This window comes from Salmo salar, chromosome ssa19 (assembly GCF_905237065.1).
Source record: "Salmo salar chromosome ssa19, Ssal_v3.1, whole genome shotgun sequence".
Taxonomy (NCBI): Eukaryota; Metazoa; Chordata; class Actinopteri; order Salmoniformes; family Salmonidae; genus Salmo; species Salmo salar.
This window is the reverse complement of record NC_059460.1, coordinates 45,582,720-45,591,943: the sequence shown is the minus strand read 5'-3', so window position 1 is coordinate 45,591,943 and position 9,224 is coordinate 45,582,720. Positions and strand designations below refer to the sequence as shown.

The window sequence follows — 9,224 nt, the reverse complement described above, 5'->3', positions numbered from 1 at the left end:
CTGGAGACCTCGGGCTGATGCGCGTCGCTAGAGACCTCGGGTTGAAGGGCGACTCTGGCTGCGCCGATTCCGGACTGTAGTGCAACTCTGGCTGCGCCGATTCCGGACTGTAGGGCGACTCTCTCGGCTCCGGACTGTGGGCCGTCTCTCTCGGCTCCGGACTGTGGGCCGTCTCTCTCGGCTCCGGACTGTGGGCCGTCTCTCTCGGCTCTGGACTGTGGGCCGTCTCTCTACGGGGCACTGTCGCCGGAAGCTCTGGACGGGGCACTGTCGCCGGACACTCTGGACGGGGCACTGTTGCCGGAAACTCTGGACGAGGCACTGTTGCCAGAAGCTCTGGACGAGGCACTGTCGTCGGAAGCTCTGGACGGGGACTGCACACTGAAGGCCTGATGCGTGGGGCTGTCTTAGGACGTGCCAGACTAGGGACACGCACCACAGGGCTAGTGCAAGGAGCAGGAGCAGGACGAGCTGGACTGGGCTGACACACTGGACGCCTGGTGCATGGGGCTGGTAGTGGAGGTACCAGACTGGAGACACGCACCCCAAGGCTAGTGCGAGGAGCGGGAACAGGATTCACCGGGCCATGGTTAAGCACTGGAGGTCTGGAGCGCACCTCCTGCACAACCCGTCCTGGGTGGATGGTAATAGTAGCCCTGTACAAGTGGAGTGCTGGCACAGGGCGAACTGGGCTGTGCAGAGGCCTGATGGTTGCCGTGTGTAGAGCAGGCGTAGGGTAGCCTTACCCTAGGAGGTGCTCAGGTGGCCAGATGTGCTGCGCAGGCATCCTCCTTCCAGGCTGGATGCCCACTCTAGCACGGCACTTGCGAGGGGCTGGGATTGCTCACACCGGACTGTGCATGCGCATGGGCGAGATCGTGCGCACTTCCGCATACTCCGGCGCTCTCCACTCCATAAGCCCCCCATAATAAGCACGGGGAGTTGGCTTAGGGCTAACCCTTGGCCCAGCCAAACTACCCGTATGCCCCCCCAAAACAATTTCTTGGGGGTGCCTCTTGTGCTTCCCAATCGGTGCGTATAAAGCCTCATAACGGCGCGCTCTGCCTTGGCTGCCTCTATCTCCTCCGGTGGGCGACGGTATTCAACAGCCTGGTGCCATGGTCCAGCCCCGTCCAGAATTTCCTCCCATGTCCACGACTCCCTGTAGTCAACCTGCTGCTCCTTCCTCCGCTGCTTGGTCCTTTGGTGGTGGGTAGTTCTGTAACGGGTGTCGTAAAGATCAGACCAAAACGCAGCGGGAACGTGTATACTCATTTTCTTTTTAATGTTGAAGAAGGAAAACAAACAAATCACGTATACAAAAACAATAAACGACACTAAACAGTCCTGTCAGGTGTACAGACACAAAACAGGAGACAACTACCCACAAAATCCCACAGAAAAACACATCTCTTAAATAGGACCTTCAATTAGAAGCAACTAGGAGCAGCTGCTTCCAATTGAAGGTCAACCCCATTAACTAAACATAGAACTAGACATACTAGATAAACATAGAAATATACTAACATAGAACATAGCCCGACAAACCCCGAAACACTCGTAAGAGGGTTGTTTGTTTCATAATAACATAACCCAACAAACCCCGAACCACATAAAAAAAAACCCTGCCACGTCCTGACCAAACAACAATAACAAATAACCCCTTTACTGGTCAGAACGTCACAGAGAAGCAAGCGGTCAGACAAGTGAAAATGATGGTCAGTAAAGAAAACTTAAGCTCGTCTCTCAATTAAAAAGAAATGTGTCAATACTTTGCCCCTTGATAAGCAGCATATTTCTGTATGTTGTAAAAACGTTGCATAGTGCAGAAAATACACGAGAGTTCAGGGGCCTTAAAATAAACATCCTTAAAGTCTAATTGTAACTTTAAAATTATATTATGTGAGCTAACATTAAAATAAGCATCCTTAAAGTCTAATTTCTAGGAATTACTAATGGTACTGTCCCCATTCATACACAGGTGCTTTTTCAAAGCCTATGTCAAAGACTCCAGTGCCTGTAATTGCCTCCAATAAGTGTAATTGGCTTCAATGAGTGTAATTGGATCCAATGTGTGTAATTGGCTCCAATGTGTGTAATTGACTCCAATTAGTTTAATTGGCTCCAATGTGTGTAATTGACTCCAATTTGTTTAATTGGCGCCAATTAGTGTAATTGACTCCTATGTGTGTAATTGACTCCAATGTGTGTAATTGACTCCAATGAGTGTAATTGACTCCAATGAGTGTAATTGACTCCAATGAGTGTAATTGACTCCAATGTGTGTAATTGACTCAATGTTAGGAGTTGAGAAATAAAGTTGACATCAATAGAAATAATATATTGTCATATTTTCTACTGTAGGTAAATCCAACATATTTATTCTGTTGTTGCTAGCGATATTCGTAAAACATACAAATATATTTAGTATTTGTTTGACTTTTTGGGGTTTTGTTTTACATATTTTCTCAGGACCCATGCAGTACCTCTCCGGTTGAATAACCCTGCTTTACGGTGTTCTGCAGTTTAGAGATAAAAGACTTCCCACTGGGGACAGACGTCAGTTCAACGTCTAGTTTTTATTTACATTTGGTTCTGTTGTCAACTAATGTGAATAAAACGTGAAATCAACAAAATAATTCACCATCCCATTGGATTTAGGTTAAAAGTTGGGTGACAAAAAGACAAAATTCCCTTACGTTGACGACTTGTTGCAAATCCAATCAGTTTTTGAAGCAACATATCAAGACATCAGTCAGGAAGTTGAAGCTTGGTCGCAAATGGGTCTTCCAAATGGACAATGACCCCAAGCAAACTTCCAAAGTTGTGGCAAATTACTTTCAAAGTTGTGGCAATAAGGACAACAAAGTCAAGGTATTGGAGTGGCCTTCACAAAGCCCTGACCTCAATCCTATGGAAGATTTGTGGGCAGAACTGAAAAAGCTTGTGCGAGCAAGGATAACTACAAACCTAACTCAGTTACACCAGCTCTGTCAGGAGGAATGGGCCAAAATTCACCCAACTTATTGTGGGAAGCTTGTGGAAGGCTACCCGAAACGTTTGCTACCAAATACTAATTGAGTGTATGTAAACTTCTGACCCAGTGGGAATGTGATGAAATAAATAAAAGCTGAAATAAATAATTCTCTCAACTATTATTCTGACATTTCACATTCTTAAAATAAAGTGGTGATGCTAACTGACCTAAAACAGGGAATTTTTACTAGGATTAAACGTCAGGAATTGTGAAAAACTGAGGTTAAATGTATTTGGCTAAGGTGCATGTAAACTTCTGACTTCAACTGTACATATTCGGGGGGCTGGGGTTGTTTACCTTTTACTTCTTGTGTATCTATTGTATAAAAAAAGATTTAAATAGAGGATAATTTTTTTAATCTCAAAGGACCATGGCATATATATTTTTCTTGCTGATCAATGAAGACATACGGCCACTTGGCCCAGAAGTAACGTTGTGTTTTGTGTTGAATGTCCTTTATATTTGCTATTTGAAACATATAGTGACATTTATCTTTAAATAATCACCAAGATATTTGTTAACATTGTGAATGTTCTCATAAATGTGCAATGTTAGTTAATGAAATAATCCCTGGCTGATAGGCATCGTATTCTAACAGAGATACAGTAATCTTAATAAGGCTGCCTAATCCAAAAGTAAACCGTGTGAGGGAAAAGTGTGCTGATAGGAGGGTATTTGCAAGTGGGGACCTTTACTTTATATCACTGAGTCAACACTAGTCATCTCATCTCCTAGAGAGAAGTCTGGCAGGTTAGCCATTATATGATTAGAACGGGCACTTTTCAACAGTATACACATATTACTGTAATGTAGCCATTGGAACCAACATACTGTGGACTACCGAGGTAATCGTTAGATTGACATTGTCTCGAGGTCGTCCATTATTTCACCAGTACTTATCATGGCAGGTGGAAACGCTCTTATCGTAGCGATAAAGGAATGCAGAGGTAGAACTGTGGACCGTCTATATATAAGGCAACACACACACGTCTCAGATCACTCATCCACAGGCATCTACAGGTGAGTCTGGTTCCTTTCAAGGTCTCTACTTTGCTTGGTTTGCGCTGAGCAAAAGAACTGCGATACATTGCGTTTGATGGGTTGATTGACGAATTGCTTCTTTGCACAGGTGAACGAGTTCTACAGGGGACAGCTGAGCAGACAAGCCATCGCATCATGAAGTGGGCTATCGTTCTGTGTGCCATGGTGGCTCTCTCCGAATGCATCATCCAGTACGTTAATCCTACTATACTCCTGCTATAACTCCTGCAATACTCCTGCTATACTCCTGCTGTACTCCCGCTATACTCCTGCTGTACTCCTGCTATGGTCCCGCTATACTCCTGCTATACTGCTACTATACTACTACTATTCTTCTGCTATTCTCCTGCTATACTCCTGCTACACTCCCGCTATACTCCTGCTGTACTCCTGCTATGGTCCCGCTATTCTCCTGCTGTTCTGCTACTATTCATCTGCTATTCTCCTGCTATACTCTTTCAATAAACCCACTATTCGCCTGCTATACTCCTACTATTCTCCTGCTATACTCCCGCTATACTCCTACTATACTCCCGCTATACTCAAGCTATACTCCTGCTATACTTCTACTATTCTCCTGCTATTCTCCTGCCATACCCCTGCAATACTCCTACTATACTCCTGCTATTCTCCCGCTATATTCCTGCTATACTCCTGCTATACTCCCGCTATACTCCTGCTATACTCCTACTATTCTCCTGCTACACTCTTGCTACACTCCTGCTATACCCCAACTCTACTCCTGCTATACTCCTGCTATACCTCTGCTATACTCCTGCTATACTCCTGCTACACTCCTGCTATACTCCTACTATTCTCCTGCTATTCTCCTGCTATACTCCTGCTATACCCCTGCTATACCCCTATACTCGTGCTATACTCCTGCTATACTCCTACTCTTCTCCTGCTATACTCATACTATTCTCCTGCTATACTCCTGCTATACTCCTGCTATACTCCTGCTATACCCCTGCTATACTCCTGCTATACTCCTGCTATACTCCTGCTATACTCCTATATTTACATTACACAACAGATCAGAAGGCAGTGAAAGGAATAATACCCCAAAATGAGTGAATGATTTGAATAGTCACACACAGTTGTTTAGCCTATGCTGCCATAAAGGTTATTGCAATGGTTTGACCAGAAAGTCTTGGACCTTTGACCAGAAACTTGCTGGAACTGAGCTACTTGCCTAACCAGACTTTGTCCTCCTCAACAGGGTGCCGCTGATCAAGGGGAAGAGTGCCAGGGAGAGCCTGGAGGAGCAGGGTCTGTGGGATGAGTACAGAGGAAGTTCCCTTTCAACCCCACCAGGTTTGACGACCAGAGCCTCTCTGTCTCCAGCGAGCAGATGACCAACGACGCTGATGTAAGCATGAGAATGGATAGCACTTAACACTTTCCACTATGTAAGGCAGCAGAGAAGGCAGAAACACATCTTTTGGCGTCTTCTTCCTAAATGAATTATTGATCCACCAGGAGAACTTTAGTTTGAAATCAACAATTCGATTACTGATGACCTATAGGTATTCTGGTGTAATTCAGCTAATTCTTATAATATCATAGGGTAGGGGGAGGTATTTATTAATACAAATAATTATTTCATTATTTGATCTTCTCTAGTTGGCTTACTTTGGAGTGATCTCCATTGGAACTCCACCTCAGTCCTTCACTGTCATCTTTGACACTGGCTCATCCAACCTGTGGATCCCCTCCATCTACTGCAGCAGCGCAGCTTGTGGTTTGTAACGCACACACGCACAAACACACACAGACACGCACAAACACACACACACACACACACAAACACTCCCAGACTAATCGTGTCTCCCCTCTTTCCAGCCAACCACAACAAGTTCAACCCCGGTTTGTCCTCTACCTTCAAGAATGCTGGAAAGAGCCTGTCCATCCAATACGGCACTGGCAGTATGACTGGCTTCGAGGGCTTCGACACCGTTGTGGTAAGGAACAGAATTCAACACAACAACATGAGGACTGGAATCATTGTGTAGATTTCAGAACTATCTCAAATATTCTCCTCTTCTTCCTTCTTCCTCTCCCCTCTTCTTCTCCTCCACTTCCTACTCCTCCTGGTCCTCTGTAGGTGGGTGGGATCCCTGTGAAGAACCAGATCTTTGGGCTGAGTCAATCGGAGGCTCCCTTCATGGCTCATATGAAGGCTGATGGTATCCTGGGTCTGGCTTACCCCCGCCTGGCAGCCTCTCAGGCCACACCAGTCTTTGACAACATGATGACCCAGCATCTCGTCAACCAGGACATGTTCTCTGTCTACCTGACTCGGTGAGTGGTCAGAGTGGAGGTCAACCAGGGCTGTGTCTGAAATGGAACCGTAATCCCTATATAGTGCACTACTTTTGACCAGAGCCACATGGCTCCCACATACCATCATGGCTTGGCAGACATGGAACAATGAACTGACGCACCCTCTCTCTCTCTCTCTCTCTCTCTCTCTCTGTCCCCTCTTTCTCTCTCCCCCCCTCTCTCTCTCTCTCCCCCCTCTCTCCCCCTCTATCTCTCTCCCCCTCACACTCCCACACTCTCTCTCCCTCTCTCTTTCTGGTGTCGTCCATCTTCAGAAACTCTGAGGTAGGTAGCATGGTGACCTTCGGAGGCATTGACCCCAACCACTACTACGGCCAGATCGCATGGATCCCCCTGTCCTCTCAGATGTACTGGCAGATCACCGTCGACAGGTACTGTTGCAGTTACAGAACGTTTTATAGGCTTATAAATGGTTATTAATGGGTTATATAATCCTATGAAACTGGTAGATGAAGTGGTTAAGAACAGTTCTCAAGCAGCCATCTCCTTCTGATCTGTGTATATCTGTGTGTCCATTGCAGTGTGACTGTGAACGGCCAGATTGTGGCCTGTAATGGTGGCTGCCAGGCTATCGTGGACACCGGCACTTCTAATATTGTGGGACCTCAGGCCGACATCTCCAGCATGGCCCGTGCTGTGGGAGCCTACTCCGCCAACGGAGACGTAAGTCATATAATATTGTTTTGGTGATGTGTCACTAAGAACCAGGCATAATGTTGTGTAAATGATTTGTTCCCATCACCAGTACTGACATAACTCAACAAGATCCAGAAAAGAAGTCACACAGTCTACCTCACTAAGCAAACGCTGTTCAAATCATCGTCTCTCTCTCTCCTCTCATACCTCTCTCTCCTCCCTCTATTTGTGTCTCTCTCTTTTCAGAATGTGGTGAACTGTAACAACATCAACAACATGCCAGCGATGGTCTTCCACATCCACGGACAGGCCTTCACTCTCCCAGCCTCCACCTACGTCCGCCAGGTGTGTGTGCATGTGTGTGTGTGTGTGTGTGGTGTGTGTAGATCTTACGTAGCCATGAAGTGACCGTAACATTGTTTTGACTAGTTCTCTCTCTCTCTGCCACCCATACAGTCCACCTACTATGGCTGCCGCACCGGTCTCCAGTCTAGTAACTCTGACCTGTGGATTCTGGGTGACATCTTCATCCGACAGTACTATTCCATCTTCAGCAGAGCCCAGAACATGGTGGGTCTGGCCCTGGCTAGATAATCAAACACAGATCAACAATGGATCCCGTAACGCCATATGAACAACAAAATGAGCGTATCTCTCCAGTGCAATCATATCTATTCTAAAGCTAATTTGAGTAGTTTGTGATAGGAAGTGATACTGCTCTATGTCTATAACTGTTATTAGTTCATCCAAAATAATAAAACGCAGTCTTAGCGTGATGAGTTGTCTGATGGTTCATTCGTGCTATGATTATGAATAAAGCACGCACTGCATAATCAATCTGAAAACATGAAAACGTTGTCTATGCATCTATTCACTTCCTTTCCTGTAGTGCCACCATGTGGCCAATCATGCTGTCTTATCGGCTGCTATCTGAATAGGTCTATCGGCCAATTTTCTTGGGCAACTATAACTATAACTATTTTTGCCAATTGGATTGGTCCCCTCTACCACACGGAACCCCGCTAATCTACCGACGGAAACGCACGAGGTGCCTAAAAACTGACAATCTTCTGCCAACTTGCTACCCATGGCCCGGCTAGCTGTCTGAATCGCAACCGACCTCACTACTCACTGGACCCTTTTGATCACTTGGCTAAGCATGCCTCTCCTTAATGTCAATATGCCTTGTCCATTGCTGTTCTGGTTAGTTTTTATTGGCTTATTTCACTGTAGAGCCTCTAGCCCTGCTCATTATACCTTATCCAACCTCTCAGTTCCACCACCCACACATGTGATGACATCACCTGGTTTCAATTATGTTTCTAGAGACAATATCTCTCTCATCATCACTCAATGCCTAGGTTTACCTCCACTGTATTCACATCCTACCATACCTTTGTCTGTACATTATACCTTGAAGCTATTTCATCGCCCCCAGAAACCTGCTCTCTTTACTCTTTTACTCTCTACGTCCTTGACGACCAATTCTCATAGCTTTTAGCCGTACCCGTATCCTACTCCTCCTCTGTTCCTCTGGCGATGTAGAGGTGAATCCAGGCCCTGCAGTGCCTTGCTCCACTCCTATTCCCCAGGCGCTCTCTTTTGATGACTTCTGTAACTGTAATAGCCTTGGATTCATGCATGTTAACATTAGAAGCCTCCTCCCTAAGTTTGTTTTATTCACTGCTTTAGCACACTCTGCCAACCTGGATGTCCTAGCCGTGTCTGAATCCTGGCTTAGGAAGACCACCAAAAACTCTGAAATCTCCATTCCTAACTACAACATTTTCAGACAAGATAGAACGAGCAAAGGGGGCGGTGTTGCAATCTACTGCAGAGATAGCCTGCAGAGTTCTGTCCTACTATCTAGGTCTGTACGCAAACAATTAGAACTTCTACTTTTAAAAATCCACCTCTCTAAAAACAAGTCTCTCACCATTTCCGCCTGCTATAGACCACCCTCAGCCCCCAGCTGTGCTCTGGACACCATATGTGAACTGATTGCCCCCATCTATCTTCAGCGCTCGTGCTGCTAGGTGACCTAAACTGGGACATGCTTAAGACCCCAGCCACCCTACAATCTAAGCTTGATGCCCTCAATCTCACACAAAGTATCAATGAACCTACCAGGTACCACCCCAAAGCCGTAAACACGGGCACCCTC

General features: G+C 45.9%; 1 pseudogene across 1 annotated transcript; it reads left to right on the top strand.

The window, feature by feature from the left end:
- The first annotated feature begins 4,198 nt into the window (after positions 1–4,198).
- On the top strand, positions 4,199–7,836 carry LOC123723796 (pepsin A-like; annotated as a pseudogene). Its single transcript, XR_006760722.1, has 9 exons — positions 4,199–4,269; positions 5,301–5,450; positions 5,705–5,822; positions 5,924–6,042; positions 6,186–6,382; positions 6,679–6,795; positions 6,946–7,087; positions 7,307–7,405; positions 7,517–7,836. The product of XR_006760722.1 is annotated as a pepsin A-like (transcript).
- The last annotated feature ends 1,388 nt before the right edge of the window (positions 7,837–9,224 follow it).